The 27078-nt window shown below is 35.2% G+C and overlaps 1 long non-coding RNA gene across 1 annotated transcript; it reads left to right on the top strand.

Moving 5' to 3' along the window:
• On the top strand, positions 1–26439 carry LOC122907179. The gene is made up of 3 exons (XR_006384697.1): positions 1–127; positions 7604–7668; positions 26324–26439. It is a non-coding gene; the product is annotated as an uncharacterized LOC122907179 (long non-coding RNA).
• The last annotated feature ends 639 nt before the right edge of the window (positions 26440–27078 follow it).

Raw genomic sequence — 27078 nt, 5'->3', positions numbered from 1 at the left:
TCCGCAGAAACTAGGACATTGCTCCCTCAGTGTGCTATCTGCAAGAGCGCTCCTGAAGCTTCCTTATTACTCATGTGTTGATCTCAATGGACATTTCATTTTGCAGCAGACTACCTTAGAACAGATGGTAGGTAACTTTTAAAATATTTTTGTATGATATTTGTCATGATTTATTGAAAATGATCCATGTATTTTCTAATGATATCAAATGGAACCACGATCATTAACCAAAAAGTAGTGTGTGTGGGAGAGGATAATGGTAGTTATTAAAATGAAGAAAAGTTGTTCTCTAAAAAAATAATGAGGTGATGGATTTTTTTTTTTTTTTTTTGGAAAAACTTTGAAGGCTCTAGCTTATTTTTTTCTTAAAAAAAAAAGCTCAGCTCACTGAGAAAGGCCGAGTTTAAGTGTTCTATAATATTATTATAATATTAATTATTAGAATGGCGAGTTTTAAAACATTGAAAGCTCTCATCATTTTAAAAAAAATCAATATTTGGTATTTCAGTTCTGCAAAGGAACTAGGAACTGTTTCAGAGAAGCACAGAAATCCAAAGCCAGAAGAGAATAACCCAATATTCTGACACTTTGAAGTTGTTAAGAAAAGCAAGATATTTGAAAGATTGGATAAGTTTAGGCTCCAGGTAAATTTCTAGAGACCGAAAAAGAAATGTCAGCATTACCTAGTTATTCAGTTATTGAAAATATTTGCTTTTTATGAAGTGTGGTATATTTATCTTATTCCTTGACAGAGATGGGATGAAATAAAAAGTAATTACAAAGAAAACATATTTGTTTAATAACTGAATGAAATATGGAACAAATAAAAAATCTTGTGATATCCTGGGTTATTATAAGAATGAATCAATGAATTAATACTTATAAAGGCCACAGAACTGTATCTGGCTCATAATAAACATTCGTTGTTGCCTAATATAATCAACATTGTTATCGCTGTTATTATAATAAGGAAAGGAACAGGCATCAGACACCTATTGTTCTAATCATATTGTTCGGTTAGATTTCAGTTGTGGGGATTGTCCTGGACATTTTCTGGATTTGCATTTCTTTACTACACATATTTAAATAGGTGGGGAATTAAAGATAATTAACAATTCTAATTCAATTCATTTTTTTTAAAAGTTGTTTACCAGCAAAATAGATCTAATAATAACTATCAATTTCTTGTTAACTCTCACCCTTCTTTTTTTGTCCCCCTTTAATTAAAGTGCATCTTTAATTCTTAGATGATAAGATTAACGTTGATAACTGCTGAAACTCCCACTTTGGAGATAACTAACAAATAAATTCAGGAAAATTCATTTCTTGCCCCTGACCTGTGTCATCAGAGTCCAGACTAGCAATCCCAACTTTTTTTTTTCTTTAATTTTCAGAATTTTTTTTTGCTTGTTTTTAGATTCCAGATATTAGTGAAATCACTGAATATTTGTCGTTTTCTAACTTATTTCACTTAGCACAATCCCCTCAAGGTCCGTCATGTTGTAGCAGATGGCAGGATTTCCTTCTATTTTATAACTGAATAGTATCCTATTGTCAACCCCTCCTCTTAAATGCCTTGTAATCCAGTACATTATTATAACTAATTTTTAAAATTCATTTTTAACTCAGATCTTATTTTAGGAAGATTCAAACTGTGCCATGTAACATGAATCTAATATAGTCCCTGTGTTTTTTACCCTTCCACTTATAATCCTGTCCTAAAAAGAGAAAATAGATGTGCTCAGTGTTTCTTACTTTCTATTTTTTTTTTTTTTTTTTTAAGTAATCTCTACATCCCATGTGAGGCTCGAACTAACAACCCCTAAACGAGAGTCACATACTCTACTGCTGAACCAGCCATATGGCCCCCTACTTTCTGTGTTTCTAGTGGAGGCTCAACATCTCATACTGTAGGATTTTCTACCAGCATAACACAGCCTCCAGCTGAATAGTTTACTGTTTTATTTATGAGACAATAAGTGAAATTACGAAGATAATTATTTGTCTTAGAATAGTTTCCCACATTTTTTTCTAGTCAGTTGAGATAAGAATTTCAAAAAGCACAATTAGAATAGATTAAGATACCCTGTAGTTGTAGGTCAAATATTTAGCAAACTCAGAAATAAATTTGTATAAATGAATATCTAATCACTGAAAGCAAGCAGAGTAACTGGTTGTATTCACAAGCCAAGGATTACACAAAGACTTATGGAAAATGATTAGGCCTGTGTCAAGTTCTGAATGTGTGCATTCCCCCCCATTAATATGTTGAAGCCCTGACCCACAAGGTGTTGGAAAGAAAGGCCTGTAAGAGGTAATTAATTTTGGATGATGTTGTGAGGGTGGGCCCCCTAATGAAACCAGGGTCCTTATAGGAAGAGAAAGACGAGACAGACCATGTTCTCTCCCTGCCACATAAAGATAACAGCAAGAAGACAGCTGTGTACAAGCCATGAAGATATCCCTCACTGGGGAGACAAATTGACTAATACTCCGGACTTTGGGAACTAAATCCCTGTTTAAGCCACCCATTATACTGAATTGCATTATAGCAGCCAGAACTGACAAGCACCATATGGCAGGAGTAAATAACCCCAAAAGTAATGGAATGCAATGTAATTTTAACATATATTAATATCATATTTGAAAATGGGATGTTTTAGTATCTCAACAATAAAAAGAAATCAGAAAGAACGGGAAGAGGAAGATATACCACAATTTTACAAGACACCAAGTGAAAAGAGTTAGTGTGTGTTGCGATATTTTACAATTAGTTTGTAAAAAGGAAAATATTCATATCAGATATTTCTAGGCTAGAATCTAGACTCAGGAATAACCAGAATGTGAGAAATTTTCTTGAATAACTATTTACTTTTCAAAATGGATAAATATTTTGTTTTAAAATTACATATACTCTTTTCTTACTGTAGCTTTCTGATTAAAAGCATGATTATTGCAGCTACCTTAGAAAATATCAAAATATAAAAAGAAAAATAAGTTATTATATTGTGTATATTTATTTAATTCTCTGATACACATGTATACTTTAATAAATTCAAAATATATTTAATATTTAATTTATATAAATATCAAAATACATAAAATCATTTTGGAAAAAATCAACTAATTGACATAAAAATTGATATTTTATTGTCTTAACTTCAATTTTTCATTTGTAATATTGAAAATAGGTTTCCTGTAAATACAGTACCTTATAGCTTCTAGTATTTATATTAACTATGTGTTCTTTTTCTTGCCCATCTCTTCCAGCAGATAGGGAATATTGTGTGTGGGTTTTTTTGTAAATTAAAAAAAATTTTTCATATATTAAATGACATTTCCTTATAAACATATAATAATTTTTCCCATTTAACTTGTGTGTCTTTTAGAATTTTCTTTGTAGTATATTGTTATGTTTTCTTTTTGTAAAAGATGTTATTTACTTATTTGAGAGAGAGAGAGAGAGAGTGGGAGAAGATCAGAGGGAGTAGCCAATTCCCCACAGAGCTGGGAGCCTAACGCGGGACTCGATTCTGGGACTCCAGGATCACTACTAGAGCTGAAGGCAGTCACTTCACCAACTAAGCAACCCAGGCGCCCCTGTTGTTATGTTTTCTAAATGTTGATTTGTTACGGAAAAATCAACTTTCTTTTTATTTTATATTATTTCATTTGTTCATTTTCTTTTTTTTTAGGAAAAATCTCTTAAAGCCTTTCTGAGATTATTTTTAATTTGATAATTTTATTAATGTGAAACAAATGTAAATGTTTGGCTATCTACTTTTTGATGGTAATATTTTTTGAGCATAAAGATAGCATATTTTTCCTAGATCTTTAGAAAGTACAAAAAAGACGAATACCATGCAGCCATCAAAAAACCTGAAATCTTACCATTTCTAATGACATGGATGGAACTAGAGGGTATTAAACAAAGCTAAATAAGTCAACAGAGAAAGACAATTATCATATGATCTCACTGATACGAGGAATTTGAGAAAGAAGACAGAGGATCATAGGGGAAGGGAGGGAAAAGTAAAACAAGATGAAACCAGAGAGGGAGATAAACCATAAGAGACTCTTACTCTCAGGAAACACACTGAAGGTTGCTGGAAGGGAGGAGGGTGGGAGGGGCGGGGTGGCTGGGGGATGGGCACTGGGGAGAGTATGTGCTATGCTGAGCACTGTGGATTGTGTAAGACTGATGAATCAGACCTGTACCCCTGAAACAAATAATACATTATATGTTAATGAAAAAGAAAGAAAGAAAGAAAGAAAGAAAGAAAGAAAGAAAGAAAGAAAGAAAAGAAAGAAAGACCATAGCACCATGGTTGAACAACACTACTCTAAATGGATTGCGGACATTCTTACACATCCTTGGAATTTTGTATTCCTCAAATATATATTGAATATTAAGGAAAAGAAAAATCACCCAAAAGAAAATTAACCACCCAGTAATCCTATAATAAAAACAATTATCTTAAGATATTTTTTCATTAGTGTGAAAGATTATTCTGTGGTAATCTTGTAGACTATGAAGGTTTTTACTTAATATTTTCATTTATCTTCAAAAAGATTTTATTAAAAATAAAAAATAAAAAAATAAAAAGATTTTATTTATTTATTTATTTGAGAGAGAGAGAGAGAGCCCACTCGTGGGCTTGGGGAGGAAGGGAGGGTGAAGGAGAGTGATAAGCAGACGTTGTGAAGAGTGCAGAGACCTACATGGGCTGCCATTGATTCAGGACCCTGAGATCATGACTTGAACCAAAACCAAGAGTCTGATACTTAAGCAGGGGAGCTATCCAGACACACCACTACTTAATTTGTTACAGCTTTATATTTGTTCATTATATGAGTATTTCACAATATATTAGGTCTCTGTTTTTTAAACAGTTTCTATTACAGAGAAAAGGGGGAATATTATACCTTTAAGAGATCATGCTTCTATATGTTGCTTTTTTTTTTTTTTTAGATTTTATTTATTTATTTGACAGACAGAGATCACAAGTAGGTAGAGAGGCAGGCAGAGAGAGAGGGTAAGCAGGCTTCCTGCAGAGCAGAGAGCCCGATGTGGGGCTCGATCCCAGGACCCTGGGACCGCGACCCGAACCGAAGGCAGAGGCTTTAACCCACTGAGCCACCCAGGTGCCCCTATATGTTGCTAGTTATTTATTTATCTATCTATTTATTTATTTATTTTAAAGATTATTTATTTATTTATTTGACAGAGAGAAATCACAAGTAGTCAGAGAGGCAGGCAGAGAGAGAGAGAGGGAAGCAGGCTCCCCGCTGAGCAGAGAGCCCGATGCGGGACTTGAGATCATGACCTGAGCCGAAGGCAGTGGCTCAACCCACTGAGCCACCCAGGTGTCCCTATATGTTGCTTTTTTAAAAAGTTCCTAAAGTTAGAATTTACAATAGAAAAGTAGAAAACCCTTTCAAAATTTTTAATTTATATTAACAAGGACTTAGCAGTTTATATTTTACCAACAATCTAGAAATCAGTTCCTTCAACAATTTCTCTTATTTATTTGTTACATGGATCATGTTTTCAAAATTATTTTTATTAACATATAATGTATTATTTGCCCCAGGAGTACAGGTCTGTTAATAGTCAGGCTTACACATTTCACGGCACTCATCATAGCACATGCCCTCCCCAATGTCCATAACCCAACCACCCTCTCCACACACCTCTCCCCCCGCACCCCGGCAATCCTTAGTTTGTTTGTGAGATTAAGAGTCTCTTATGGTTTGTCTCCCTTCCTCCAATCCCAACTTGTTTCATTTTTTTCCTTCCCCACTCTCCAAGCCACCTGGCCTGACTCTCAGATTCCTCATATCAGGGATACCATATGATAATTGTCTTTCTCTGATTGAATCACGTTTTTCACCTTTATTGTCTCAATATATTTGAAATATATATATCCCATTCTGAATTCTAATATTAATTATTTTGACCTTATCTTTCCTTAAATACCAAAGGTAACCACAATATAATAAATGTTAATTACCTCTGTATAAAGCAAACTTCTGGTTTATTTCTTTTTCTGGCCCAATTTTCTCATCTTGCCATGGAAATGTGGTGTGAGAGAACTCAGTATTGCTAAAAACTACATTATATCTTTTGTTTTATTATTATATCCCACTTTTCCTTTCATAAAATAATTATTAAGCAAATTTAAACTTTTGTTATCAAAGCTCACCATAAGTCTATAATAATAAAAACTGGAATCCCAAGTTCTATATAAAATCCTAATATAGGTGTGTCTCATTGACTCAATCAGTAGGGGATAACATATTTGAAATCACGGTTGTAAGTTCAAACCCTATCTTGGGTATAGAGATTACTTAAAAATAAAATCTTTTTTTTTTTTTTTTTTTTTAAGCTTTTGTTTATTTGACAGAGAGAAATCACAACTAGGCAGAGAGGGAGGCAGAGAGAGAGAGGGGAAGAAGCAGGCTTCCTGCAGAGCAGAGAGCCCGATGCGGAGCTCGATCCCAGGACTCTGGGATCATGACCTGAGCCGAAGGCAGAGGCTTTAACCCACTGAGCTACCCAGGTGCCCCAAAAATAAAATCTTTAAAAAATCCCAACATATACATTAAAAATATATATTTGTGTTACAATTGTCTTTTTTAAATGAAATGAGATTTCCTGTTCCTTTATTTCAAACTTTGGGTTATTTGGGTCAAAATGACTTATTGGCCAATCTTTTAATGTTAATATTGCTCTAGAATTACAAATGAAATCCCAAGGATAGGTAGGTGCTATGTAGCAATATCCTAGTAATTAAACATATGAGAGTAAAAGATAAAAAATAATTTTGCTTTAGATAACCTAACCTGCGTTGTGCCATCTCACTATCACTAATAGCAAATTGCTCTTTGGGGATAAAATAATTCTCATCGATAATTTCTGTACAAGCTAAAATTTTCCATACCATTAAGTGTTAAGAATCATTACATTTTACACAGAAATGGAAATGATATTTAAATGAAAAAATCTTAAGTCTTATTTTGATAGTTGGAAGATTGTCATAAATAGCAATCTTTAGCTTAAATTACTGCATAGATACTTTGCAAAAGGGTTTCTTTTCTATCTTTCACATTGAAATCACATTTTTACTCACCAATATTTATGAGATTGGACATTTATTGGGTTCTTGAATGAAGCATCGCTTCTCAGCCTTTTGGCTAAGATCAAGTGTATTGGGTTCTTGAATGTCAAGCACTTTTCATACCCTTTACGAGTATTTGTGTATTTAATTCTAACACTATGTCCATGAAATCGATACTGTTTCTGTACTCATTTTACTGATGAAGTCATAGGGGCCAAAGAAGACTATGACCTGTGTGTCAGGTAGCATGGCCAGTCAGTTTCATAGCTGGGGGGGAGAACCACAGCAGCCTGGCTGGGGACCCCACACTCTCACCCACTCTACATTTTAGCCTCTTTAAGACTACAGAGAAACAGTGGCATAGAACTAAATAATCACAGAATGTAATCACTCCCAGCATTCTATTTACAGATTGGGTAATGACATTTTAATTTAATAATTATAGTTATTTGTGGAGACTAATGACATATATTTCTTTCCAGAACTAAAACATCTGGTACTTGTAATACATCAGAGGCCTGAAGTTCAAGTTACGTTATATTGGAAGGTAAGGTTTAGTGTTTTCCGTGTATACAAATACCTGTCACCATGATGAGAATTCACATGATTCATATCCAGAAACTGACCTTGCCTCCTTTTCCCTCTGCTTTCCTTGCATGATTCATTGAGCATGATTACAGTACCAATCTTAAAACACACTAGCATTGCTTTGTTTTCTCAGTTTCTTATAGAATATCTTTCAGGACAAGTAACCTTTTCCCAAGACCCAGACACAAAGATATACACACTCACATCACTGAAGTACCCATTTCTAATACCTACTGGCTAGCATTGATTTTTAAGACACATTTCAAAGAAGTCATGCCCCTCCCCCAACACACACACGTGCATGCGCGCGCTCACACACACACACACAGAGTCAACTAGATGTAAAAGTTCTCTTGAATTTCATTATTGGTATATTTTGCTAATATTTTCCTTTTTTGCTCTAGGTTCAGGTTTCACTTCTCCAATTCCCTTATTCCTCTGTTCTCTGTTAGGGTGGAGAAAAGCAGTACCTTCATACAACCCAGATAACTCTAGTCTGATTTAAAAGTTGATCCTTAATTTTTACTCAATCCCTGCCCTTTTATTGTGAACTAATTCTATATATACTTGTTATTCAAGCTCTTGTCCCCAGACTGGAACACATTCCATGTAGCTAATCCAGAGAGGTTTTTGTTTTTAAAGACTTCACTTATTTACTTATTTGAGAGAGAGTGTGTGTGTGTGCACATGTGTGAGTGGGATAAAGGTGGGGGAGGGGGGAGAATCCCAAACAGAGCCACCTTAGTGGGGCTCAATTTCAGGATCCTGAGATCATGAATGTGCCAAAACCAAGAGCTGGAGGTTTAATGGACCGAGCTACCCATGCACCTCCAGAGAGTTTTATTTAATGACCATTTGTTGGTGGATTTCTCTTAAGAATCAAGAGATTCCAGGTATTTTAAGTATTTATCAGTTTCTGTTGTCTTCATCAGGATCATGGTAACCAAATTGAACTGCTAGAAATGAGAATTAAACAGAAATACAGAAATAATATTTGTTTCTAGTCCATCCAAGTAATCCTACTATTTGTCTTATGGAATATAACGAATATAAAAGAATTAAAAGCAATTTGCTTACATTCTATTTATCAGGTGTTCTCCTCCTCCAGGTTAAAAAAAATCAAAGCAAATGCAAACATTTCTCATTAATAACATTATGAGTATTATAATAAAATTAAATATTTCCTGGGTATGATTTTAAATGGTCACAGTTGCTTAAAATATTATATATATCATTAACTTTTTGTATATTGATTTCAATATACTATACAAGCAGAATTATTTTTGAAATTGCATGGATATTGAATTTAATATTAAATATCAATGTATTTTTTAAAGATTTTATTTATTGGTCAGAGAAAGAGAGAGGGAGAGAGATCAGGAGCACAAGCAGAGGGAGCAGGAGGCAGAGGGAGAAGTAGGTTTCCCACTGAGTAAGGACTCCTATGTGGCACCAGATCCCAGGACCCTGGGATCATAACCTGAGCCAAAGGCAGAGACCTAACTGACTGAGCCACCTAGGCATCCCAAATATCAGTATATGTTTGTGAACTATGTGATTTCTAAAAACCCAGAAGACTCAGTAGAATGCTATACAAAGAATTCAATTCTACTGTAATTCTCTTGCTCACATTTATTTACTGGGATATTTTGTTTAATGATTGTTTAAATCCAATAAAATTCTTTAAAAACTAGTGTATAAATCCATTTTTTTAATTAAATTTTCATATACAACTATCTTTAAAAATAAAATAGAATGAAATTAAAGAATCAAGAAGAAAGGTGTATTAAAAAGTAATAACATATAAAGTTGTTTGTCTTTTTTTTTTTTTAATCCACAAGAAGCCATATGGCAAGATAAGATTCAGAGTGACAGCATTCAGTTAAAATCAAAGTGCTGGCTTAGGTATTTCTGAGATTTAACAATTTATTTAAATGGGAACTCATTGTCTTCTCTTATCTAAATCAAACCAAAATCTTTTTATTTCCCCCCTAATCTTTGTATGATTTGTGAGAAAAGGAAGTGGACATTTTGCTTTGTATAGAGTGGTAGAAGAGAAATATTGACAGGGCAATGACTAGGATTTTCATTTTTAATACTCAAAATACCAGCATACGAGAACAGGACACAAAGAGGAAAAAAAAATTAACCTAGGCATTACATTCCTTAATCCAAAATGAATGCTAATAAATGCACATTGGTTTTCAAAAAGTCATATATTAAATGATAATATGTGTAAAGTGCTTATAACTATGCCTAGTATATTTTAAGTCCCAATAAACATTAGTTATATTAATAAAAACAACCAGAAGCATGTAATCTCATATTAAAATGTTTTGTGTTGTTTAGTGATTTAATTCATTAGTGTTGTAAGGCAGAAAATTATAGTAACAAGAATCCTAGCTGTTTTACTAACTATACAGTTAAAATTACACTGTGGAGGAATGGTCAGAAAGTGACCCAAAAAATCACATGGGTTTTACAAATCCTATGTCCTCTTAACTCTGACAACATACAGGTCAATGCTATTGCACCCAAGAGAAGGATGATTCCTGGTGCTCTATTGCTCAAGGTCCTGCTCCACTTTAATGTAGCACATGGTACTTTCTTAACAACGACTGCACCCATATGCCTTCCTTTTTCCTAGAACCATAAATGAGCAATCTCTGCCCGTGCAGTGCTCTCAGGCCCTAGATCCTTGCCTTACTCAAGGACACCACTCCATTTGTGTTTGTTTATACTTTCCCTTCTAGAATATCTCCCGTTTCCCATCTTCTAAAATATCCTTGTTGATGTCAAAACAATATCATTTCTTCCTTTTGAACCAAATAGCTTCTGCAAACTTTCAAAATTCCATTTGCCTCACTATTGGCCTATTTCTTTGCCATTCCTTAAAATTTATTTTAATTATATATTTTATATAGATAGATATAGGTATGTATCATATATCTATATCTATATCTATCTATATCTCTATCTATATCTATCTGTCTGTGTGTGTGTATGTGTATGTGAATGTGTATATCTATCTATCTATATATATATATAAAGGATCATCTATAAATACTCTTTAATTCCTGTCAGAAACTGCAACAGTCTGATTTGAATCTGCATTCCAACTTACTTTCCCCATTGCTCATTCCAGTAAATGACAACATATCAGCACTATTTCAGAGGTGTCTCTCTCCTCTTTGATTGCATACTACCTTGGTTTTCCTTGGCCTCATATATCCCTCTTATTCAGTTCTAGTCTCTTTGCTGGTTCTTTCACTTATTCTATTTTTGGAGGAGTTCCCAAATGCACAGGCCTTAGCCTTCACCTGTTTTCATTCTATAGAGCCTTGTTTTGTGATTTTTTCCAGATTCCATAACAACTTGCAAATTTATATCTCCAATTCTGACAGATTTTCTAAAGTACATGTTTCTTTCTTGACATTTAATTTAATATTGATCTCCTATCTCAAACTTAACATGTCCAAATCTTTACTCTGCTGACCCCCACCCCCAAACTTGTTTCATCTACATTCTTCTCTCAATCAGCTTAATGGCAACTAAATACTTCTAGCTGCTCAGTCTAGAAATCTTGGTCATTCTCATTCACCTCCATCCAGGGCACTATTTTCCCTTCTTTGACAACACTGAGAAAATTCCTCTTTAGACCTTATTCACTTGGTCTTCCTTCTACTTAGAATAATCTTCACCACACCCTCACCTTCCTTGGGACTCTATCAAGTAACAGTCTATTGAAGATGTTTCCTTGTTCACCTTGTGCAAAAGCAAAAATTACACCCCCTTTGAAAGATTCTTTCTTGCCCTTCCCCTACTCTTCCTAATATAAGTCTTTGGTATATGTTTCTATCGAAGGAAAAAGAGATAGAATTAGGCACTCGAGCCACTAGCTAAATTAAAAAAAAAATTAAAATTTGTTTTCCAAATAAAAACCAGATTTTGATTACTCATGATTTTATTCCACATTAACTAGAAACATTTATAAAAAGATGGACTTTTTCAAAGAATAAAAATATAAGCGCTAACTCTACTGTGAATTTCAACATATACCACAAAAAATATTAAGAATAAAATATTGATCGCTAACTCTACTGTTGAATTTCAACATATACCACAAAAAATATTAAGAATAAAACACTAATAGAGGCTTATTAGGAATAAAAGTGCTAATAATAAACCACTATGGCCCTGATATTTTGAATGACCATGTTCAATAATCTCTTATCCAAATAAATACGTCATTTAAATAAAACTGTTTCTGTGTGTGTGTGTGTGTGTGTGTGTGTGTGTGTGTGATAACAGTGGACTCAACTGAGTCTACTGTGGGATTATGGGATTCACATTATGGTTCTGTTAACTCTGCTAAGTTGGTAACTTCTCATATCTTTGTATGAGATGATAAATATGAGACATACATTTGCACCTTAATTTGTTTGTTTCTCTTAATTTTTAACTGATACACAGGTAATAGGATCTGTGGTATGTATCAGGACAGTAAGATTTATATTCTCCACTGTCCTAATTCTTACATTCCCTTTTGTTTATATTCATGGAATACAGATAAAGAAAACTAAAATAGTGAGTGATTGAGTGTGTGTAAATGTGTGTATGTGTATGTTGCAAAAAATAACTTATGACAGACACCTCACCCAGCATAGGCTGCCCTATATGTTGTCTTAAAAAAAAACTTCAATTTGAAAGATCTTTGCCAAAATTTATATTGACCAAAATTAATTTTAAAAAATCTGACCATTGGGAGGAAAAACATCAACAGGAAGTCAAAGGCTGTGATAAAAATCTGCAAGAACTGAGTGACAGGTTCAAAATAAATAAAAATGTGATAAAAGCATGAGCATTATCTTCCTGTTTCTTTGACTGGATATTGAGAAATAATGGCCACAAGGAAAATGAAAGCAGCCCTGCTATGTGAAATAGAATGGATGAGTTTAGGTTTAGAAATGACATTGACCTCTCATCTTAGACAGTGGAGAAGCTGAACAAGGGTGCAAGGAATAAGGGGGAAGAGAAGAAAACAGATTGTTTTCTCAGAGCTGCAGTTTGTCTGAAGTAATCACAAAGTAGGACAAAAATGTGACAAAAACTTCTGGCGATCATCAAAGCTAGAAATAAAAAAGCAGACCTGCAAAAATAGAAACAAACATGAAATGATGAGAGAATTACTGTTTCTCAATATAAGAATGAGTTCAGAAATTTAATTTTTATCTCACATCTATATACTCTTTATTCCCTTAATATTAAATACTTAAAAATATGATAAAATATTTAAATGATATATAGGAGATAAAAAATGCAAAAAATAATGGGGTGGGTTTAAAGTGAAAAGATTTTGTAGTGATATTGAATCACTATATTATGATAGGATTAAGGAACCCAAAACACATTTCATATTTGCAAATTTATTGACAATTTATAAGGAACATTTATAAAAACATTTATAAAAAACATCTCCTGAAAAATGATCGAAATATTATATAAAATGTGGAAACAGCATTATATTGCAGCCTGTATATTTAAAGCCAGTTCCAATACAAATAATATTTTAAAATATTTAAATATTATCCGCATGGAACTAGCTTTACCCATTTTGGGGCCAAATTCAATGCCTAACATCTTTCCAAGGATTTCACAATATTTCTCCTTCCCAGTCAGAATTAATAACTACTTATAGAATGCTATTTATAATGATAGCACAATGGTCAACTTCTCCATTTATTTATGTAATAATCGTAGAATACCTACATGTGAATAAATATATGAACAATTAATTTCAGGAAGTGATTAAGCCTATGAGTAAAAGAATATAGATTACCAAAGTGGTAATGATAATAATAACAATGGTGTTATTATTATAGATTACCATGATGAAAACTGTGTAGGCAGATTCTTGAGATGAAATTATCATGGTGGACTCGTAAAGGAGATGATAATTAACCGAATTCTGAATAGCTACTAGGAGCTAGTAAGTAGGTCAGGGAAAGGGGTTGGTAAAAATCATTTCAGTAAGAGTTGCAGGGAAGCTGTAGTACAGTCTTCATGACTTTTATTTTTTAGCATCATACAGTTTTTTCACCCATGAACTAAGGAAAATCTAGAGCTATCCTATAGTGACACAGATGCTGATTCTAACACAACCAATTTTCAAGTCAGAAATAGTACATGTGTCATCCCAATGGAATATCAGTTTAATATGAGCTTGTGCTAGGGTTATATGTCCTTATAAAATACCTTTTAAGTAGATGTTCCTATTGAAGCAAAAGATAAATAAATGGCCTCTCAGTTGAAATCTGTTGTTGTGTTTGGTGAAATTCTAGGCATAGTGGATACTGAGCTAGATAAAGGATAGAGATGGAAAATTGATCAGAATGAGAAGATCATCCCTTTTAAGAGAAAGTTCAGCAGTGCAAATGAACAAATCTACCAAGGGATAATAAAATACATTCATCTAATGCAGGTTGATATATATATGTAATGAGTTTGATTCATGAGATTGCATCAAGCCATGAGATCCTAAACAATGACATATTAGTTTCCTTTGAGCTGTAAATCAAGGAGGAAATCCGTGACTCTCTGGGAGATATCAGATGCAAGAACTAGGAAAAGGAGGAAGACATCCAGTTAATAATGAAGGAGAATGTCAGTGTTCAATGTTTATCTACAATCTCGGGAGAGAGAATGATGAAAGCATTGTCTCATTGAAACAGGCAGGTGGTCAGGCAGAGTCAACTAGGCTGACTACACAGAGTTGACCTGCAGTGGGAAGTTATAGCTGAAGGTTCAGATGGCTTTATTTAGTTGTAATTAATCAGGCATCTGATGTTAGAATAGTGTATTGGAGTGTAGAGAGCAAAAGTTATAGAATGAAATACAGTATAAATTAAAGTCATTACATACCTACACAGAACAGAGATGATCAAAAGTCTTGAGAGGAAATGACATGCAATCATGGGTAGGATAACAAAGATTTTCTGGAGGAAGTATCTTTTCAGATATTTTTAGAGGGATTTCTATTGACAGTAAATGATGCCTAAAGAATTTCCAGTTGACAGAATGAACAATCTAAAGACACTAAAAATTAGGAATGTCCAGATGTTTAAAGACTATAGTTGATAAGTACTCTAGTTTAGCTGAAGTGTATACTACAATTTAGAGGAACTATGATAGAGAACATGGGAAGGGCAGATTGAGAACATATTGTATCCAGGCTTAAATATCAAAATATCTTAATTTTAATTAATTTGGTAAGCAATGGGGGAGGAAATCATGGTTACTGAGCAAAAGAGTAACATGAACAGAATTTAGGTTTAAAGGAGATTAACTTGGCAGCTGTGAAAAGTCTCCTTTGAATATTTGATGTTAATGTTTCACTGTTTGCAGATAACTGCCATTGCAGAGAAAGTATCGCATTCACTTTGACAAACTCTCTTGCTGAAAAGTACATTTAATTAAAAAAAAAAGGGCATTCCAACAGTGTACTGATTTTGTTTTTGATTTGCATGCTAATCATAGATTTGTCATTTCTTTAATGAAAGATGAATTAGAAAAGTGAAAGAATGTAGTATGGACTGAAGATTTCTGGTTTTACAAAACCATGAAATGATAAGCATAGTATCCACCTATGGTTATAAAATAGTAATCTCTATTAAGGAATAGTCTCAAGATCTCATAAATTATATATTGGCAAAATACATGACAATGACCGGTCATAGTTATGTCTTCATTTTATAATTGGCAAATAAATATATTTATTTATATTTATTTTTCCAACTTTATCAAGGTATAGTTGTCAATTAAAAATCATATATATTTAAAGTGTACAACTTGATAATTTGATATAGTCACACTGTCATTAGATCATCACAATTTTTTAACATGCTTAATTGATACTGTGTACTGACCAACATCTGCCTATATTCCTTTTCCTGAACCTAGGGTGAACACCGTTTGACTCTCTGTTTCCATGATCTTGACATTTTTAGATTCCACATACAATGAAGTCATATAGTATTCATCTTCCTGTCTGGTTTATTTCACTTGGGATGAGATCCTTCAGGTATATCCTTGTTTTTTTGTCAATGCAGGTTTTCCTTCGTTCTTAAGGTTGAATAGTATTTGAGTGTGTGTGTGTGTGTGTGTGTGTGTGTGTGTGTATCACACTTTACCTTGGCCAATGTTAATGCTGAAATGAACATGGGAAGACAGATATCTATCTATTCAAGATACTGATTTCCTTTCTTTTGGATATACACCCAGAAGTGGAATTGCTATCATATGATAATTTATTTTAAATATTGCGGGGATCCCCATATAGTTTTCTGTAATGAAGGTACCAACTTATATTTCCACCAACAATGTAGAAGCAGTTCCTTTTGCTCTATGTCCTCAGCCACACTTATTACCTTTTGTATTTTTAATAGCAGCCATCCCAACTTATGCAAAGTGATATGTCATTGTGATTTGGATTTGCATATCCCTCATGACTGAGTACCTTTTCATTGACCTGTTATTATCTTTATGGCTTCCTCTTTTTAAGTTTTTATTCAAATTCTAGTTAGTTGTCATACAGTGTGATATTTGTTTCAGGTGTAGAATACAGTGATTCAACGCTTCCATACAGCACTGTGTGCTCATCACAAGTGCACTCTTTAATCCCCATCCCCTATATAACCCATTCCCTTCCACTTCCCCACTGGTAACCATCAATTTTTTTCTCTACAGTTAAGAGTCTGTTTCTTGGTTTGCCTCTCTCTCTCTCTTCCTCTCCTTTTTTTTTTTTTCTTTGATCATGTTTTGTTTCTTAAAGTCCACATATGAATGAAATTATATGCTATTTGTCTCTCTCTGAATTATTTAGCATAGCTCCATCTGTGTCAGGTCCTTTGTCCATTTTTTAATTGGGTGATTCGTTTCTTTTGCTATTGAGTTGCATGCGTTCCATATATATTTTGAATACTAATCTTTTATCAGACATATGGCTTGCATATATTTTCTCCCATTCTGTAGATTGCCTTTTCACTCTGTTGATCATTCTTTTGCTTTGCAGAAGCTTTTTAAAGTTTGATCCAATCCAATTTAGCAAATTTTCTTCTCTTAGCTGTACTTCTGGTGTCATATCCAAAAAAAATCTTTGCCCAGACCATTATTGGGAAGCTTTTTCTCTATGCTTTCTTATTAAAGTTTTACAGTTTTAGGTGTTATGTTTAAGCTTATAATCTATTTTGATTTTTGTATGAGGCATGAGATAAGAGTCTAATTCATCCCTTGGCATATGGGTATTCAGTTCTCCCAGCACGATTTATTGAAGGAACTAGCCTTTCCCCCATCATGTGTTCTTGGCACTCTTGTTAAATATCACTTGGCCATAAATACATGGATTTATTTCTGGGATTTATATTCTGTTCCATTGGTCTGCATGACTATTTTTATGACAACACTATATTTGCATCATTACATAGCTGTGTAATATATTTTGAAATCAAGGAGTATGATATATCCAGTTTTGTTCTTCCTCATTGAGCTCCTTTAAGATGATTTTTAAATTTTTTTTAATGTTTAAGGTTTTTTTTTTTTTTAAAGATTTATGTGTTTATTTGAGAGAGAATGAGAGAGCAAGCACATGCCCATGTAGCAGGTGGGGAAGGGGCAGAGGGTGAGAATCTCCAGCAGACTCCATGCTGAGCAAGGAGCCCAATACAAGGCTCTATCCCATGACCCATGAGATCATGACCTGAGCTGAAATTACAAGTTGGACACTTAACTGTCTGAGCCACGCAGATACTTAAAGATTAATTTTTAAAAATGATTTGCTGGGCCACTTGAAGATCCCCATTTTTTTTAATTGTGTTTCATTGGTTCTATGATGTTTTCATGTTTCTGTAGCCTTGCATTTATGTCTGTACATTTGAGGAAGAATTTACCTCTTCCAGACTTCACAGAATGACTATGGAAAGACCTTCACCTATGTGTGGGTGGAAGTGCTGTGGGGGTGAGGGGCAGTGGTTCTAGCTCTGGGGAGGGACAGTGGAAGAGTCTCCATGTGGATCCATCAGCTGAAGTCAGCATTGGCAAACACTGTGCAGGTCCTCAGTGGCCAAAGCTAGGGGTGTCCACAACAGCAGCAAGGACTCGGGGGTCCTTTTGTTCTATTTTTTCCACTGTGGAGGAAAGTCATAACCAAGGGCATTCCTCTTGGCCTTAGGTCCGGCATACAGGCATGCTCATTGCAGCAGTGCCTGCAGTATTCAGTGAACAGATGAACTCACTGTGATGGTGGAGTATTGTGTCAGGCAGGGGCACTCACAGAGCAGCCAGGGACACTGGGGTGTCCCTTTGCAGGCCCACATTGACTGACTGTGGCTTTAGGGCCTGGGGACAGGCCTCGCCCCTGAAATGGTGGCACCAGTGTTTAGGACAGAGGCATGCCTACTCTAGAGCCGTTCCAGATATTGGCAATAGTGAGGTGCTCTGCAACTGGTGGCCAAAGCACGGACTTCCAGAAGGTGACCATGGTCTCATGTTTCAGGGTGCTGGCCTGCCCCAAGGGGGAATAATGCCAGTGTCTAAGGCACAAGTAAGCCTATTGAAGCTGTATGCTGATATCTGAAGGGTGGGCACTTGGGAAGTGACTATGCAGTTAGCATCTGGAGCATAGGCACATACAGAGCAACCATGGATCTGGAATTTTTGCCTGTGCAGTTGGGAGGGAGAGGCATGGAGGGAAGATGGCTGTGACCAAGGACAGCCTAGCAGCAACTCCTTCTCCTGGGTTGTACAAAACATCTCCTGCTTTGTGGGTCTGTGGCAGCTGTGATGGCTGTTGAGGTTCTCAGCAGTGCAGGCTATTGGTGTTCTCTGTAGAACAGACCCCTGTGGCCCATGGTGGCACCTGCTGCAGGGCAGGGAGTCCCGACCTCCTTCTTTGATCCTAGCCTTCTCCAGACATCTCAGCTATGAGGATCTCCTGAGCAACCTGGGTATGGAGAAACCAAAGTGGGTCCTTTCCCCATCTGAAAAGATGGGGAAGCTGGTTGCTCACCCTACTCTCCTTTTCCTTGTGAGGGAGCACTCATGGGTTTGGGATTTCCTCTTGGCCAGGAGCTGTGTAGGCCTGGGACAGGGTTGGGGGGGATGTGATGCAGACCAAGTGAAACTGTTCTTCCTACCCTTTCTTTGTGGTTTTCTCCATGTTTTCACTACACTACGTGCTATCATTCCTTAACTGGTGTCCTGCACTCTCACAAAGCTATTTTCCTTTGTGGATAGATGTGTAATTGCTGCTTTCTGTGAGAAAATGAAGGATGGGATCTCTTACTCCACCATTTTGCTGATGTCACTTTTTAGTGAGTAATATTTAGGATTCAATGTTAGCTTACCTGCAAAGACATGTCATTGGCTGAAAAGAGGACTTTTGAAAGAATGTGCTTTGAAAAATGCAAACCCATTATCCTCAATGGAAAAATAAATATTATTTTGTATGAATAGCTTCTGCTGTTTGGGTCTTAGCAACAGCAGGCACATGTGAGTTTATAATGAGACATTAAATCAGATATGTGCTTTACTAACTTACAACTCTTTTGTATATTAAATCTTTTATAATAAAATTATTTCACTCTATTATAAAAATTTGATTGAATAATTATCTGTGACTAGAATATTATAACTTCCTTGCAATAACCAATGTATTTACGATGGAAAAAAATGTACTTCACTATTTGTACCTGTATTAGAAAAATTGATGAAAACCCAGGTTAATTTTGTTATGCAGAAAAAGTCATGTCAGATACTGGAAGACCTTGGCTAAGGAAACTCAGAAACTTTGTAAGATTTAAGGCATCAGGTAATATTTTAAGCTAGCAATCATCTATATTTTCTTCATTTTATACATTGAAAAATCTAGTTGCTGAGTATTTAAGTCATATATATATATATATATATATATATATATATGTATTTGTAGAAGTTAACAAAGCACAAAATGTTATCCACTAATCCTAATTTATATTTTCAATCTTGTTTCCCCTAAATAGAGCCACACAGAGTAGAAAAAAATTACTGGAATTATCTGTCAGCGGATTTTATAGCCCTCTTTCCATATTCATTACTTCACTTCTATCATTTACCCTCAGCATGTATTAATTCACATGATTTCAGTATTGAATTAAGTAGCAGGCATTGTACCATTATGCTTATCTAGGCATTGAAACATATGGTAGGATGAATACCATCTGGTGGCAGCACGCTGGACAAGAAAGTTCTCTGGCACAGCACTTGTGGAATCCTGGCTGCTGGGCTAAATAATATTAAGCTATGCGGTGTTTAAAATGCCCCATCCGTTAGTTGAATATTCAACAGAGCATCACATTTGGCCTTATTAAAATTTGCTAATACAGAACCCTGGAAGACATTGGCCACACATGACATAAGCTGAAAGTGGGTCAATTTAGTTCTTACCAGTCTATTACACAAAATTTCTACGGAAATCATTGTTATTGTTGGTTAGATTCCAATTATTCATAATATCCATGAAATGGATAGGACAATTTTCTGCATAATGTTCTTCAGAATAATAGCAAGCTAGAGAGCATAATGATAATTTTCTTAAGAAAGTAATTTCCAGAGTGCTATTTTTGGACAATGTGGTCCTTGAGTCCATAAAAGTAAACACACACTCATACGCATAATATATATTGATTCTAACAAACCATAGGGAAGTTTCTAGCTATAAAATAATTTTATATAATAAAAATATGGAATAATCATCTATTATTAAGTACAAGCAATTCTCGCGTTGCACAGTACTGCGTTCACTGAAACTCACACCATTCAGAATTGCACCCTCACTTTTTACAGTTCTGTGGAAATGTATCACTGTTATACACTGCCTGTAACAGGTTAATATCTTGTTCAACTCAATGACCTTGCTGACCTAAAATGAACAAACTCCTGGAAAATGAATTTATGTAAATTAAATTTATACTCTAGAATCTATGACACTCACTTGTCCAAGAGTTTACTTAACACTGAAGATGGGTTAAATTCTCTTCTTTGTATCTTCTTAGCATAGTTATATATATTTTTCTCTACCTGTTGTAGTAATTTTGGGTTTATTCATCTGTCTCCTGCTCCATCGTACTATGGATATTATAGACTAGAAGTTCTTTAAATGAAGGATATTTGTCTTTTTTCTTTTGAATCAGAACACACTACCTTTATATATTTTAAACTATGATATATTCCTTTGGGTTTTGTTGTAATATTTACTCTGAGTATAACTAACAAAGATAACTGTAAATAATAATTTCTTTGTAATATGGCTTATCATTTTGGCAACATAGTCTAAATTTAGATATATTTAAGGTATCCCATATATATATATATATATATATATATATATATACATACACATACAGAGAGAGAGAGAGAGAGAATTGATCATTTTACTTTCACATTTTATGTAATGTCAGTAAAATATTTGGCATACTTCAACCTGATTTACTCCCTCCCTATTGCCTTTTAAAAAATATTTCTAAGGGGGGCGCCTGGGTGGCTCAGTGGGTTAAGCCGCTGCCTTCGGCTCAGGTCATGATCTCAGGGTCCTGGGATCGAGTCCTGCATCGGGCTCTCTGCTCAGCGGGGAGCCTGCTTCCCTCTCTCTCTCTCTCTCTGCCTGCCTCTCTGTCTACTTGTGATCTCTGTCTGTCAGATAAACAAATAAAATCTTTAAAAAAAAAATTTCTAAGGAAGATCAAACACTGTTTTCTGTCTTCTACATCTTTTAAACTATTTTCCAAATATGTTGTGATTATATAATCCGACAATATTTCATTGATTAAAGCAACCTTGGATATGCAGTCCACAAGCTCCATCTGTCATCCATTAATTTGATGTTTTTCATTCTATTATATGCGTATACTCAGCTCAAAAAGTGTTTATCATATTATCATGGAATCAGGCAACAGTCAATGGCATGGGTTTCTGCAGGTATGAGTGGTTTATATTCGGGAAGTGTATATGGAATGCATTGCATTTAGGTTCATCAGTTCTGGAGAAAAGTTCACTTTGAGATAGAGATACACAGACTAGATGGAACGATCTTAGACCCCAGACTCCATTTGAGGCACATAGGTAACGACAATGAATAGAAAAGTGAGAAGATTTAATGAAATTATATGGGGGGTAAGTATGTGTGTTTGTGTATGCTATATGTGAGAGAGAATGGGAGAGAAGGAAATCAGACAATTGCAAACTCAAACTTAATTTATAAAGTTAAGCCAGGAATAATTTTATTAAGATCTTCCTTCTTTAAAAAGTCTTTGCTTTCTCTCTCTCTCTCTGTCCCTCATATATATTATACACAGTTATATTTCTTGGTTTAAACTGCTGCATGTTTTGATTATGGAAGGGATTACCCTTTTATTTTTGCATGTTTCTTTACTGGAGTCGGTATGGTGTTTTTTACAGAGTTTAAGGAAAAGAAAAAAAAAACACCCTGGTTTTATTCTTTGTTTAGTTTGTTGTTAATAGATATAAAGAGATCCACACACGTGCACATATGCACACTTCCAAAATGTCTAATTAAATTGCTTATTTAAACCCACAGAAATTGTGAGATCCAAGACTGATGAGAAGAGTGGGAGCCACTGCACTCCACTGAGCAGAACTTTCCTTAGCTCACAGGTTCTTGGGGAAACATGAAACTCTTGGTATCTCTTCTTCTGCATGGTAGGTTATTACCAAATGCAGAAATGCCACATCCTTCATATACTCAAGATTCCCATAAATACTTGGTTTTGACATGAATCCAACACATTTACATATAAGGAAAATATCAGTATTAAACCGGACTGGATAAACATGGATACCACCCCTTTCACATCTCTCATGGGGAGAGAAAAGAGGCACTGCCCACTGGAGAAAGACCTCTGACATAAGCTTTCCAGCATCACAGAAAGTTCGTGTATCCAGAAAACATCCTTGACTATGATTTAATGCTTCTTGATTTGAGTGGTTCTGAATCAGAGTCATACATTAATAATCACAATGAAAATGTTCACATAGTCCTTCAGGGTCAGCATGAATCCTTGATCCTCCAAGTGCTCCCATAATTTTGTGAGCAGTTAATCATGGCTATTGATTCCTTTCCTACTTAAAATTTCTAGAATGTGTGTGTGTGTGTGTGTGTGTGTGTGTGTGTGTGTGTGTTCCAGGACAGAAACACTGACTGATGCAATTTGACAATCTTTTCTCTTAAACAGAAAAAAAAAAATTACAAGAATAACATGTATAATGCAAAGAATGGATATGTGTTTATTAGGCAAACTACAGCAGAAATATAGAATGAGACATAACGTTATATGGAGAAAAGAGCATTTTATATTATTTAACTCTTGTTTTAAGCAGAAAATTAAAGTATGTAGACATTTAAAAATAAACATGATACTAAAAAATAGTAATAAAATAAGCTAAATACAATATTACATTGAAATACAGAGAATGTGACCAATGCTAAATTCATGAGTAAACTATAGGATAAAATGTTGCTTATCATCAAATCATGAATATGAATTAAGTAGTGTTCTGAAACCAGGAGAAAATAAACGGCAAAATGAATGCAAGGGATTGATATCTGAATTATGAAGACAAAATAATTCATTAAGAATAAAGAAGGGGGGGCGCCTGGGTGGCTCAGTGGGTTAAGCCGCTGCCTTCGGCTCAGGTCATGATCTCAGGGTCCTGGGATCGAGTCCCGCGTCGGGCTCTCTGCTCAGCAGGGAGCCTGCTTCCTCCTCTCTCTCTCTGCCTGCCTCTCTGCCTACTTGTAGTCTCTCTCTGTCAAATAAATAAATAAAATCTTTAAAAAAAAAAAAAAAAGAATAAAGAAGGGGCACCTGGGTGGCTCAGTGGATTAAAGCCTCTGCCTTCGGCTCAGGTGATGATCTCCAGGTCCTGGGATAGAGCCCCATATCGGGCTCTCTGCTCAGCAGGGAGCCTGCTTCCCCCCTCACTCTGCCCACATCTCTACTTGTGATCTCTCTCTGTCAAACAAATAAATAAAATCTTTAAAAACAAACAAACAAAAAAACAACAACAAAACTCTGACTCTTCAAAATAATAAAAGTTTCTGAAGGCCAGGGAACTTCTCTTATCCTTGTTTAAAAAGAAAGAAAGAAAGAAAACATGATTCTTAAAAAATACCAGACAAACACCAATGTCAAGAAAAGAGAGTATGTGAATTCTTAAATGGAAAGAAAAAAAAAAAAAAAACAATATGAATTCTAGACTTTAAAATAAGAATGAAATATTGTAGAGGGCCTGAAATAGCTACTAAAAATAAAATTACAAGAAGCACAGATCAGCTACTAATAAATATATTACTTTAAAGTGTTCAGTCTCAGGGTGCCTGGGTGGCTCAGTGGGTTCAGCCTCTGCCTTTGGCTCAGGTCATGATCTCAGGTCCCTGGGATGGGGGTCCTGAGGTCCTGCACTGGGCTCTCTGCTCATCAGCGACCCTGCTTCCTCCCCTCTCTCTGCCTGCCTTTCTGCCTACTTGTGATCTCTGTCTGTCAAATAAATAAATAAAATCCTTAAAAAAAAAATAAAGTGTTCAATCTCAGGACATAGCAAAATAAAATAATGATTTATCCATTTCATTTATCAAATTGCTAACATCTTTTTATTTAATAATAAGCAAGGAAAAATAAATAATACCCTAAACAATTAGAAAACTAAAATTAACAAAAAATAAACAAAAGAAACTTATACAACCTGGATTTTTCATCTTAAATTTTATTTCTATGGATACTTATGGACTAAATAATGGATAGGTGCAATGTATTCTTGGGAACTCCTTTGGAAAGAGGCCAAATTTCAAATATGGATAATTTATTTAATAAATAAATCTACTTCAGCTACTTAGTAACTATTCATGCAAAATATTTAAAGTATTTAATGGCATGAAGAAATGTTTAGAATTTATTGAAAAACTTGGTGGACAGCACATGAGCCCATTTTTAAATAAAACATACAAACATACATTAACAGCATTTTAGCAGTAATTATCTGTGACGTTATCTCTAATCAAATATCATTAAATGATATTTTAAAATGTGTTCCTAGTGTTGCATTTTTCAAAATTCCTAATTAAGACTATATTATTTTTATAATAGTTTATTATGAAAATGTTTATTCTTTGCTATTTTCTGAAAGCATGATCTGTGCATCTTAATAATGCAGTATGAAAAATAAATGCTTTTTCTTACACTAAGGAAACACTGCCCCCCTCAACATCTTCTTTTCTTCTTATAGAGCATGCTGATAAGAACCCTTAGAGAATATGTCTCATCGGCCTTCAGAGATTAATTCCGAAAAGAGAATTTTATGTCAGTACATAAATTCCTTTTCAGTAAAAATGAAACTGTGTGTCAATGTATTTCTATTCCAGATGACTGAGCAAATTACCAGCTGTGTGACTTTAATATCTCATCTTCATTTCTTGAGCTTTAAAATGAGAGAGTGAGAGAAAATAATCTCTGGAATTTCTATTACTGGATTCTCAAGCTAGATAGTGGGAGTGAGAGACTTTCCAGTTTTTAGATCTTTAAATAGTGCTTCAACAAATATCTTTCTACACGCATCCCTGAATATCAGGATTCTCTCTATGTGATAGTTCCCATGTATGAAATTTCCAGGTCCCAGGAAATTATATATATAATCACATAACAATTTTATATGTATTTTGCTGGGAATGGCTAGCAATCCCAGTAGGGATGGATGAAAGATTACTCCAGATTTTGCTGTGCAAGAGAGGAAAAGGCAAGGGGGCCAACGCTCAGAGACAAGACCCTTTGCTCTTCCTTTCCTCCCACTGTAATTGGTCCTTCAGGATAATCACAAGTCCATATCACTGTTTCTCAAGCACAGTGATGTGTGACAAAGGGTAATACTGAAGCTGGGCGGATCTGTTTACAGAAAAGATAAAATATGCTAATCTGCATGTCTGCTAAACAGAGCCTAAGGGACAACGCATACAACTCTTATATCAAGGGGTGGGGCGGGGCGTTTTTTGGCTAAAAAAGCTTACCCCAAAGGCAAGTTCCCCAAGGGAATGCCCCAGAGGCATTCCTAAGGCAGAGTAGTCTTCCAGACCTTGGCATTCCAAAGACCCACGCTCTTCTCCCAAAAATTCCCTTGCCCCAGTGGCCTCCTTGTTACATTTTAGCAAGCCAGGTATTACAGACGATTTCATGCTCTACTTTAACCCCAACATATATATCACATAATAATGTGATATTATATATTATTAATAACAGAATATGATCGTATTAACATGTTAATTTTATTAAATATTCAAGAAATATGAACAAATTTCCTTCTGAAAAGCAACAATCCATCCAAGTTGTGCCATTATATATATAAATCCCTTTTCCTCCTATAGATGCCAGAAAAGAATGTTAAATTAATAATTCTAATTACTGCCTCTCTGAAGACTATAATACCACATTGAGTGTGTACTTGATTTTTAAAATTTGCCTTTTGAGTAGTAATTTTGAACTGCTGAGGTTTTTTGTTTGTTTGGGTATTTTGTCCAGGTCTTCTCTGAACTGTCTACTTGATGAGGGAGCATGAGGTTGGCTGAAGACAAAGCAAAAGCTGGCGCCTTGCACCCCCCTCTCCATCCGCTCCCCTCCGTAATATGTGTAGCATTCCGCAGGCATCCCTGACTGCCATGAATGATAAACAAATAGTTAACTTGCAGAGATCGCAATCCTGCAAGACAGGAATCTCCCTTGCTCTACAGATGTCCTAGTGATCTACAAACAGGGAGTTTATCTTATCAATAGCACAAATTTCCAGAGGCAAATAACTCTCAGTTCCTGAAGCCCTAATGTCTCCCTCCCCACCATAAACTGGAGGAGGTTGAGGTAGAAGGGAATGTAAATGATAGCAGGATCATAACACCCCACCAAGAATCTCCCAACTATCTTGATGTTAATGGCTGACCTAAAGACGACATTGATCAAGCCACAAGGGCAAGACCTCCTCCCGGCACACCTTGTAGGCCCTCTTTAACATATGAAAACTCCGTTGAAACCTCCCTTCCCCTCACCTTCCCCCAGCTGCAAGGTATATAACCTGCCATCCCTCACAATCCGGGGTAGCAGCTCTTCCTGCCCACGGGTCCTGTCCCCGTGCTTTAATAAACCACCATTTTGCACCAAAGATGTCTCAAGAATTCTTTCTTGGTCATCGGCTCCAGACCTCAGCCCACCGAACCTCACCTAGGTTCTAGAACTTCATCATACTCATACCCTCCTAAAGCTAAGAACTAGCAAACAATTTCTTT

Source organism: Neovison vison, chromosome 5, assembly GCF_020171115.1.
Source record: "Neovison vison isolate M4711 chromosome 5, ASM_NN_V1, whole genome shotgun sequence".
Taxonomy (NCBI): Eukaryota; Metazoa; Chordata; class Mammalia; order Carnivora; family Mustelidae; genus Neogale; species Neogale vison.
This window is presented reverse-complemented; position numbering and strand designations above follow the sequence as displayed.